This window comes from Hippocampus zosterae, chromosome 9 (assembly GCF_025434085.1).
Source record: "Hippocampus zosterae strain Florida chromosome 9, ASM2543408v3, whole genome shotgun sequence".
NCBI lineage: Eukaryota > Metazoa > Chordata > Actinopteri > Syngnathiformes > Syngnathidae > Hippocampus > Hippocampus zosterae.
Window position 1 is genome coordinate 13391681 of NC_067459.1, and position 12260 is coordinate 13403940.

The 12260-nt window shown below is 39.4% G+C and overlaps 1 protein-coding gene across 1 annotated transcript in view; it reads right to left on the bottom strand.

Moving 5' to 3' along the window:
- prxl2b (peroxiredoxin like 2B) overlaps positions 1-12260 on the bottom strand; it is a 260615-nt gene that overhangs the window by 217418 nt on the left and 30937 nt on the right. The gene's annotated exons all lie outside the window — the stretch shown is intronic.

A 12260-nucleotide genomic window follows, 5' to 3' on the forward strand; every position in this document is an offset into this window, starting at 1 on the left:
GAGGAAAAGAGAAGTCTCTTTGTTAATGAAGATAAAAGTAATGCATCCATTTGGCATGCTATTAAAATTAGTTTCACCACAACCATCTGAAAGATCACTTGATCGCCCCCCGCCTGTGACCAAATCCCATCTTTTCATTAGGTGCTCCCTGCGAACAGAACATCTATCAGACACTCAAGATGGACACAGATACTTAAAAAAAGTTTTAAAAAAGCAAAGGGCATCACAAAGAAATCACAGAAGACGAGTCACACAACGCCTGTTATTGAAAAGTGACATTCTTCTTACCAAGTCTGCTGGAGAATAATGTAGGCTACATTTTAGTTGTTTACCACTCCAAAAAATTCATACTTAAAGGAATATGATACAATAATATATGACCATAAATGTTGTTGTGCTCAGGCCCTGTTCATTTTTACTCCCCTTCAAGCTTATCCGCGACCTTTTTTAGCGACATAGACAATGATTTTCATTTTTACTGCATAAAGTATTAAACTATTATAAGTTCCTATTATTTGTACAAAATACTCATTACCTTGTATTTTTTAATTGTTCAAAGTCCAATTGGATTGCGCAATTTTCAAAACAACCTCAAAAATGTAATTTCTTTTTACAGTCAAACTTGGATTTTACTATTCGGGGCCAAGGGTTGTCCTATAGAGCCAATTGTACATAATGGACAAAATACTTTTTTGTGGCATCAATACATCCAATACAGTACAAAAATACTATGAATCAATCTCGAAACTGTTTGAATAGTTTTAGATTTATCCAAACATACCTTGTTGGTCGCGTTCTGGTCATTTCCATGAGCCACGATGTTAGCGATTTAATACCTCTGATCCAACTAGATGCCATTGATTTTTAAAAAACAACAACTGTGTACACTCTAGTGAACAACAAGGACTTTAAAATATAGTTGTAATCGGTTTCCTTTTGGTTAAAAGTGGGCACAGCAGAGGCAAAGCGTACAAGTTGATATAAATCTTATTTTATTTATGCAGTCAAAGTTGAAATTGGAAATTTCAGAATCAGGAAAACAAAAACAATCTTGAAAAGCTTCCTTTTATTTACATTAACCCAACTAAAATGTTTTTAGTTAGTGGCGGACACAAATGGCACTGAAGGTTGACTAACAAATGTTGATAATACAGAATGAACAAGTTTATTTAAAAAAAACTCAGCATTTAAAAAAAAATTGAGGTCAATCAAAACAAGCTTCAAGAAAAAGTGCATCTGCTTGTATCTACCCTATGCCATGAAGACATTCAGCCTTCCTCTGTGGGTTCATCCATTCTCCTGTTTGTTCGGCAAAGTAATCAATTCAACACATGGGACAATCGATCAGACTATCACGCACAATGACAGGCAGTGATGAGACTTACAGTAAAATACAATTTAACACTTTCCAGTGCTAAAATGAGAAAACATCTTGTGCGGTTATTTGTGGCGTGCAAGCACCATGCCCAATAATTGTTTGGGATTTTTTTTTTCTTATAATGTGCCGTAGAAAAAGTATTTGTTTGGTGCGGTGATGAGGAAGTAGCATCAATGAATAGCCGATTACCAAGGTTCGTCAAAGTTCGGGAGCCTGTCTGATACCTACTAGTAACACTAAGTGCTGTGGTAGGCCTCCATGAGACCAAAGGGAACATGGTTTTCATCAATTTTAAGCAAGCCACATTTGAGTCCATTTTTAAAACTCTTCTAAAAACAAATTTTAATTCTTTGGATTTCAATTCAACATCAGACATGATGTTATTTTTGTGTTTTGTTGCGTTTACTGGTTTTATGCTATTTATTTATTATCATTTTTGAACTGGCTTTTGTTTTTTTGCCGAATTTTTATTGTACAGCAATTTGTATGCAGTTTGGATGTTTTTAAAGTTAAATTAAGTTGAGTTGAGCTTAGCTGAGTTAGTCCTATGATTAACTTACTAAATGAGTTGTGAGCCCTTTTTTGAATAAGCTTTTTAATTGCTTGGGTACAAGAAGTTGTTGTGCCCCTGTCTAATGTGAAATGAAACAACCAAGTCAATCTTTTTTTGTTTGCATAGTTCCCAAAATGTGCCTCAGTGTCGCTCTGAATTTTGCCAGATTGTGATGTAACAGCCCTTACAAGTCCATGACTTGGCGGCTTGAAGAGCTGGCAATTTTATGTGAGTACAATCATGTCATAGTTAAAAGGTAAGCAGGACTGCAGCATGAACCTCTCATACATACTTGCATGTTTAAAGTCATATTTGTGTACTGTACGCTATATTCATGCGCGACATGTAGTGATCGGTACACAAATTTGTAAGTGTAATTCTACAGCTAGTTGATGAAGTGCTGCTTCCTTGGGAGAAAATACAAATGCTGCTTTTAATTTGTCTTCACGGGGGCTTACATTTCTTTTCAGAATGTGAGCTATGTGAGAAAAGGTAATTGCCCAACTGGTCCCAGCACTCGAACTCCAACCCAGACATCATGGCAATCAAAGTCACACTCTACATTGGCTCTATAGTAGGGATTGGCGTGGTGAGCAATGTCTTATTTACATATTTTACATAAGACACAGCCATCATCCCGGAAACTCTGGATTTCAGCTAATGTTCTATGTGGATGTTAAAAGGGGAATTTCAGACATGCATGACAGAAGTACATTGGCAAAACAATCAGCGAAAAAAAAAAGATCTGTCCTCTCTGGCATCGTTTTGGGCTTCTAATGTGATTTGCCAGAAACTACTACGCCTGAGGGAAAACAACCAATCAAAGACAGACGGCATGACCAACAAGTAGTCGATCATTTGCCGTGCACTCGCAAGCTCACTTGTGACAAACAAGCACGTCTTGTGCCGGGCTGTTATCTTGGACTTCGCATCTTTGCTGAATCTATTTTGGAATATCTGCATCTCTCAAATACGTGAATAACAGAAAAAAAAACCCCATTCATTATTCATGTAATTATACATGTGGTATAAGGCTCAATGCCCTGCAATTGGTGGGGACCTGTTCAGGGTGTACACTGCATACTGCATAGTAGGTAATAGGGATGTGAATCTCAGCACTGAGGACGATTTGATACACATCTCGATGCACTACCAGCGATGCGATACTTAAACGATACATGGAATTTTCTGGCGACACGATGCGATACGTTTCACCGTCTTCACGATGGGATATGATGCGATACACATTTAGTTCAAATCAATGCGATCCGATACGATACAGTGCAATTTGTTGTGATATTGTGTGTGCAATTAAACATGATGCAAATACGCAAAGAAAAAAAGTTTTAAAAAAGATGGAATTCAGTATGGTATTGCAAAACGTAGACCACTTTATTCCTTATAAACAGTAGAACGTGTAAAACAACTTATTTAAGCCCTTTCACAATTGGGTTTTGTGCAAAGAAAACGTAAACAATTTGCCACCTGTTGCATCACAGCTGTTGCTGTAGTGTAAACACAAACAAACTACTCACTGAGTGTCTTATATGAAATATCCATCACCATAGGACAGAAAAAAAATACAATTGAAACAATGTGGCAGTCACAGCCTCAAAGCTGCTGTGTGTATTGTAGCGTACACAGACCACTCTCACTGAGTGTCAAAATGAAATGTCCAAAAGAGTCATCCATATATAGTTTTTCCTTGCGCGGTCACAGTGAGCTCCAAGGGGACCCCCAAAATAAGAGGCGATTTTTTTTCTGATCCTGACCTGGCCAAGTTTCTCCGGTGTCCAACGAGGAACTGGACGGGGAGGGGGCGGGAACCTTGTCGGTAATGTGGTGCCATCGTTTTTAGTGGTCTGCATATTTGTGGCGCTGCCGTTGTATGGCTTCGTAGTGCGACATTCTTTGCAAAGTACCGAGGTTTTATCAAGCTTTCCGTCTTTCTTTTCGAAGCCATAGTATTTCCAAACATAAGATCTGAATGTTGCGGGTGCATTAAATGAAGTAGTTTCCTCGCTGCTGCTTGTGCGAACTTTCATAGTGTTTCGCGAGTATTGTACTGGACTGTATGTACACTCACGGCTTCCATCCGTATTCAACACAAAACGCAAAGTAATGATGGAGCATTCATTGCGCCTAGGAAAGGGCAGATAGGTGACGTTTAACATGAATAAAACGGTGCTTAAATCGGATTTTACCGATAGCCACCAATGCATCGTGATGAATCTCGATTTCACCCGTCAATCGCGTCCTACCCAGTGAATGAGCCGATGCACTCGCATCGCGCACGTGCGCATCGACGTATCGATTAATATTGATTATTTTCCACACCCTTAGTAGGTAAATGCTTAAAACCCATGCAACGCCTGAGAACAATGTAGTACCGATATTGTTCGGATTGTGTCGATTGTTCGGGGTTATTTCGTCCATGGATCTCCAATTGACATGAAGTGTGGCAAAAACCGCACTATGTATCTTACGTTACAATGTCTGTCGGTGTGTAAGCGATACGTTTTCGAACTTAGCTCAGCATTAAAGCATCCCTTCAATGAAACTATGGATTTGTGTTGATGTTTTACTGTTCATTGTTGTTAACTTCTTTTTACTGCTTACAATTAATGCCTGAGGCCTATCTGCAACACGGATGACCTTAAAACCTTTGACATTTGAATGTTTTTTCTTGTCTATGTGTTAAAACAGCTTTCAAAAGGTGTAACTTTAAAACTTGACTTTAAAATCGGATTCCCATTTATTCTTGTGGGAAATATTTGAAAACTGGAACTTAAAGGAGGTTGCATCCCAAATTGTATTGCTCATTGTGCACATAATATACACAACCAAATTTGAACCGACACAGTTTTACGAAAGCAAGGCCGAAGTGAATCAGAGCATCTCTGTTATATGTTTGAGAGTTATACGGCAGTTCAGCACTATGTGTATAAGAAGTAAATATAGTTTAGTTTATCACATCTTATTTGACGTCAATGACGTGACAGAGCCGCAGGGCCCATTTGCTGTTTTCCGAGTAAAATATCTGATCATCTGAGCGTCCCAAACTGAGCTGTCACAGGCGATTAGCGGAGGAACAATTCGTATTGGTATCCCAAAGAGCATGGGGTGCTCACGAGAGAGCGCCGGCCACAACTGGAATCAATGTCACCGTTCAGATCATCACGCATTGCAGATTCACCATGTAAGATGCATTTGGTGTGCCGCCTCGCCGTCTAAGACCTCCATTCATTTGCAGATTTTATTTTTTTCCCACAAAAACTTGGTCAGCCTAATAACGACATTTTCCTTAGGAAACTTCAGCCCTTGCCTTGCGGGGTCCAGAGCGTTGTGTGTGTCACGATGTTTATCGGGCCAGACAAAGAAACTGCGTCCATCCAAAATGTTTTACTAAACTCGCCTTGTAATCTTGTTATTCCTTTCGGTCAAACCCGTGTGTGAGTAATGTGTGAAAATAAGTATGTAAATAATGTAAAGCGTGTTTTGCAGCGCTGGTCAGTTGGATATTTTGACATTTTTTCTATGGTTTGTTGAAGAATCGCTGTTTTTACTCATTGACGGTGCATTCAAAAGATGCGAGGCCTCCTCCAATGGAGTCATCTCGTTACCTCTGCATGCCGCGTCCTAGACGCATAATTTCCAAATAATGTGCGTTTTTGGGACGCAAGGAAAATTCTCAGTCAAAACAAAACAAAAAAAACACTATGGCAGGCCTTAGGATTTTCACAGTTACCGGTAGCGTGTCGTTTCTGTGGCGTCATTTTGACAGGACTGAAAAATCGTTTCCCATAAAAGTCACCGCACACAATTTGACTGTACGCGATCAAATCTCACTGTGCCCGTATATGTGTTTGTGGTGTGGTGTTTGAGTGAGTTTCTTCTAATTTACTTTCGTTTTGTTTTGTTTTCAGCGTTGGGGGGGGGGGGGGGTGGGGGGTGGGGGGGGGGAGACCGATAACGTTATGTGCGCATGCGGGTTGCTATTTTAGTCCGCAAACTGAGAAATCGCGCAGATGAAAGTTTGAGATGGTGGCGAAAAAATACACACAAATGTCTACTAATTAAGACATGTAAGAAATGGGAATGCCAGTCTGATTTTTCGTATGAATCGTCCAAAGGGCGTATCACTAAACTCACCTGTGACGGCACAGTTCCGAGGCATGTTGTTCATTGTATCTACAGTCTAATCGCTATGAAAAATATGATGAAACAGTATTGTACTGGTTGTAGCATTGTAACTTTATGAATAAAACATTCGCCAAAAGGTGTTGTAATGCTAATGTTAACTGTTGGTAGAACGAACAATGACGTGTGGTAGATTATTTCGTCAAATTGAGTCGATTACTACGGAGCCCCTAAGGGGACATGGAAGGAAAAAAAAAAACTTTGCGAGATCTCGCATTACTTTGCGAGATCTGGCAAAGTTTTTTTTTCCCTTCCATGTCCACTTAGGGGCTCCGTACACATGCATCGTCTTGGAAAGAGGATGTCAAGCCACATCAATACTTATCTGTATTAATGATTGCAAGTAAATTCATCTTTGCAGTGTGAGACTGGAAAAAATACTCTGATTTTGTGGTATGCTATATTCATGATGCCATATGACTACACCATATTTTGATTAATTTATTTTTATGATTAATCCTGGAGTACACAGCTACTGATGTAATGTTCATTGTTAATGCATAGTTTTCAAACATTTACCCTTGAAACATTATACATTTGAGTCTCACAATTCTTGGTTATGAAGATCAGTCAAAATTGAAAAATGGGTTTCCATGATGAACGTTTATGAAACCCAAAATTAGTTACCTTGGTAATCCAACGGAATCGAAAAACGGTTACCGTGAATTTCCGAAATCCTGCTACAGTACATATTTTTTTCCGCAACGATCGCAGTTTGACAATCACCGCCATTGTTGTTTTAATCTCGTGTTAAGTAATCTCATGTGACGAGTTAAAGCAAGTGTTGCGAACAAGTGTTACGAAGGTTTATTGCGGAGATATCGCAGAGGAAGCAGCTAAAGTTGGATAGGTTTTTTTTGCGATAATAAGTTGACTTTGAGAAAGCCTTGCATCATTGGAAGCAGAGTAGAAGAGAGGAGAATTTATGAACTCAAAGACTGAACCATGGGATGAAATAAGAACCTATTTCTCAGCAAATCCTGTATGCCTGAATTATTAAATGTTTTGCAGCATTTGTTTATAAGAAATAAACCTATTATCAATGTACGTATATTGTTGTTGTTTGTGTAATTATCATATGCAATTGAATAAGGAGACCATTTCAGAATTTGAAATTTGGGACTCTCTAAATGCATAATGGGACTCATACTTTTCTGATCAGTGAGTCCCTGGGACTTTCTGGGGTTACACTGTAAAATTATCACTGCCTATGTTGATATATTTCATGAGAAATCTTTAACTGTTTCCATGGAGCTGTTTAAAGTGATTAAATATACTCATATGCACAATTGTTTCACACCACAGAACTCAACATCACTAAATAAATAATACAAAAATGATAAGTTACACTGTATGATAGTTGGCCCGGCATGACTCTTTCCCACACAGCTTTATAGTAAAAGAGGTTAATCCCCATGTTACACCACTGGCAGCAATTATCCTCCTTATTTAGTGATAGATACAGCGCTAATGTAACCAATTTCGAACATACATTGCATAACTAACTGTTTTCACAGCAGTTTTGATTTACATTGGGTCCTGTAAAATATAAAATATGTCCCGGAAGCTTGTTTTTTTTAAATTGAGGTTTGAGCAGACATGGCCGTATACGATATGCATCAGATATTTACCAAACTAATTAAACAGGCAGAGTTTATGTGCCAGTCAAATGGCAAAAGGCTATATTGCAAGACTTGTAGCTAATGCTAGTACACTAGTTCTAAGGCAGATTCTGTGGCCACAAGCTTTCACGAGTGGCCATGGTTTTGCGGCAATTCAAATTTCGAATCGAAGTTGCAAGATGTGGCGACGTTGCATGTTCTAGTCAGTCAAAAGAGCACGGACACTCTCACAGAAGCGAAAAATCCATTTGTAAGCACGCAAGACACGGCCACTCACCACGCAATGCCAAGTAATAGAAATAGAGTCCAATACACATATTGTATTGTACAAACAAACCTAACCATATTTATAATTTCATACATACCTGTGGATGTAAGTGCGAAGCTTGTGGTAATATTATACGACAGTGGTGTCTGTACTGCGTGGTTACATTTAAAAGAATGGGAGCGAGCACTGGCTTTCAATGCATCCCCCTTTTTCCATCTTTATTTTTGGCCATATTTCTTTCTGCAGCAACCTGCATCTTCCTTGACTGACACTCAGTCTTTTATTGATTCAAAAGTGATATGGTCCAACATACTGTTTAAGGAGGATGGTCGAGTTCGAGTTGGATCTGGAAGATTCACACATTGTGCCCCAGCCCTAAATCAGCTTTTTATTTTTTATTTATTTATTTGTTATGAACTAAACAACAACAGAAAAGACAAGTCAGTGGTGGTTTTCTATAATTGGCTCCACCGGATCCAGCAGCTGGCCCTCTGGTAAAAAGTATTTAGTCTCTTCTTGGTCAAAATGCAGAAAGAATGTGCATTGCAATGCTTATACAGCTGTTTTTGGTGTAATTTCCTTTGTGATAATGTCATGTGTTTGTTTGTTGTGCGGCAGTTTATTATTTAAATTGAGACCTGTAAAGTCCGCTTAGCAACTAAAGTTAAAAACATTTTCTCAAGGAATCTGTCAATTATCTGCCAAACAGCTTTTTTTCTCAAATCAAAGTATAAAATCGGTCAAATGATATGTCCGATCTCAAAACCCACATAAATTGAGGTACCGCTGTCCCAGACATAATCTGTCTTCAAAAAAAGCGCCCTGCACCCTGGATAACATGCAAACATGCTCATACTATGTCTTCTCTTCTCTCATCAGTTATTAATCATAACCACAAATTTCCACAATAGAAATAAACAGAACGAAGAAATAATCCAAAATCGATAATGCACAGGCACACGTGCAAACTATTTTATAAATAATTTGATCGCTTCTGCTTCCAGTTATCCGTGATTACCACCTCATTTTACAATGGAATGATTTGGAATAATTGAGGGTAAATAAATAAAGAAAGAAAGAAAATACAGTGTTCCCTCGTTATTTGGCGGTTCGTTTATCGTGGCTTTAGTGCATCGCTGATTTTTTCAAACATATTCATAAAAATAATAATAATAATAAATAAAGATTTTTTTTCATATACATGGAGTACATACTGTATATGTTGCTCTATGTGACTCACAGTTGTTTTGCAGCTTCTCGCGAACCGTTTGGGGACTTTTAAAAATATAAATACCTGTATATATTTTTTTTTTTACCTGTATATGTTTATTGGACGCTACTTTGCGGATTTTCGTTTATCGCGGATGGTTTTGGTCCCCATTACCCGCGATAAACGAGGGATTATTGTAAAGGCGGTGGCATGCTTGGTCCCTCATTGACACGTTAGTGCATTTTGCATGTGTCAAATAATTTATGCTATGAATTTCTCTCATCAATGATTCATGATGAGAGAATCATGATTTTTTTTACAATAAAAATCAACAGAATGACGAAAAATGATTAATAAAGTGAGATGTGCACGTCTCATAAGTAAAGTGGTTTAATCTCTGCCAGTTATTCATAATGGCCACCTTGTATAATAGAAATAAACATAGAGTCTACAACAACAATCTCGACTTGAATCATGAGGCCACGGGATTCTAAGTTCGTTCAAGTTCTTTATTCAGTTTCTAATGCTAAACACAAAATCTGTCCCATCGTCGCACCTCTGAAGTTTTGGGATCATCTTACTGAGACTTGGCAATGAAAACATCATGAAGGTGAGAGAGGAGCACAAAATTCAATATAAATAAATTTTCATATTTTACCATCCTGCCTGGATATGTTTTCATAAATCTATCCATACACTATGTATGAAGACAGCAGGATATTTTCAGAATGACAAAAAAAAAGGCCCCATCTCTTTTTGTATCTTGGGTGACCGCTCCTCACAGAAAACACACCGATGCAGAAAAACAAGCTTTACACAACACGAGTGTGAAATAAGCATGTTCCGAGATCGCATGGGTAGCTGAGCTGGTGGTGGGCACAAATGTCAACATCACGCATGGCAGTGACCCCTCTATTCACCATCATCGGCCAATTCTGGGAAAAACAAAAATCAGCCTTTCATTACCGCCGAGTTCCTGGAAGTGATTTAAAACGAAATCTGCTGGTGATATAAGGCAACACGAGGGGAATACAAATAACTGAAAGGGTTGATGTAATACATGGAATATATTCCTCAAGCAATCCACCACACAATATTCAATGATAAAAGCAATGTATTTCTTTGCTTCTTGTTTGTTTACGTACCTTCCATGAACACAACCGGCAGCACTGGACCGCAAACATTTGCTTTTAAGTACACATCGGCACTTTACAGGAAACAGCCCACAACAATTAACAGATTTAACACGATGAAAACAATGAATCTAATATATATTATATTAATTGTTATGAATATATGTGTGTACACACCATTTGGTCTCTGCTTTTGACTCATCAGAGTTGTGAACCTAGAAAACACACACCATTAGTGGCACACACTGGAGCGAGGGGCTACTAAAGTACCCGGGTAGCAGTTCGGGGTATTTGTGTCTTGCTCAAGGACCCACTAGTCGTGGGAAGTTGACAGTGGATAGTCTATTGATACATCATCTCAAGCGCTGTCCACACGTGATGAAGCAGGTTTGTTTCTGCCCACATTCTTCTGCTGCTTGATGAATTGAACTAGGATCCCTTCACGCTGGAAAGTGATGCATGTCGATCTCTCACTCCATTCTTCCTTCATTCAAGGACAACACCAAGATACTTAAACTTTTCAACTTGGGGCAAGATCTAATTTCTGACCTGAGGGCAATTGAGGCTATCCAACCTTGGACCATGGCCTAAGAATTGGAGATACTGATTTTCATACCACCCGCTTGACACTTTTCAGCAAGAGGTGAGGGATTTTGGATCAGTGAGACCCACAGATCCAAATCATTTGAAACATGAGACATACTCGTGAAGTCACCAAACCGGGCCCTCTAAGTACCTCAACTGAACCTAGACATTCTGTCCATAAAAACAATGAACAGAATCAGTAATAAAGGGCAGCCCTGGTAGAATCCAACTCTCACGAAAAACAAATCCGATTTTTCGTCCAGTAATCAGGACCAAACACTGACACTGGTCATACAGGGTCAGGACAACCCATATCAGAGGGGGGCAGGATCCCATGACACCCCACCCGCCAGAACTGAACAAACACACATGCACATTCAGAATGCTGCTGAGGACGTAGAGCTGGTCCACTGTTCCATGGCCAGGGCAAAAACCACATTGCGGCTCCTGAATCTGAGATTCAATTTCTTGATAGAACCTCTTCTCCAGAAGCTCTGAATCAACTTTACAAGGGAGGATGAAGAGTGTGTCCCCACTGTAATTGGAACACATCCTCCAGGACCCCTTCTTCCAAGAGGACCACCATCCCGGTCTGCCAATTCAGAGGCAATGTCACTGATGTCCATGCAATGTTGCAAAGGTCTATCAACTAGGACAGCCCCACAGATTAGCTGTACATGTTTCCTTTTTAGAGCTTCTCACTAACGATTATCTTAAAAACCATCTTTGTAAAACTGACACACATTTTAATGTCTCACCAGCCATGAACCTTAACCAATAACCACACGCCACTGCCTGGTGGTCACTGGTCATTATTGATTTTTCGTCAATCCATTAATTTTCTAAACCGCTAATCCTCATAAGGGTTGTGGGTGTGATGGACTCTATCCTGCTGTCTTCAGGCAAGGCTAAACGGGTTTCCAGCCAATCGCAGGGCACACATAAACGAACAACTGTGCGCACCTACACCTAGGGACAATTTTGAGTGCACCATTAACCTGCCATGCATGTTTTGGGAATGTGGGAGAAAACCGGAGTACCCAGAGAAAACCCACAAAGGCACTGGGAGAGCATGCAAACTCCACACTGTAAGGTCGTAGCCGGAATCGAACCCGACACATCTGCACTGTGAGACCGACGTACTAACCAGTCACACACTGTGACGCCATGAATGAATTTTTAATGCATTGAAGGCTTACTCACGGAGCATCCCCACGCAAATCATTGAGTACTGCCTCCATCTATCGAAATAAAGTGTGTATCGCAATCACGTCTGACTCAACATAATCACATTACTGTTACGTCTGCTCG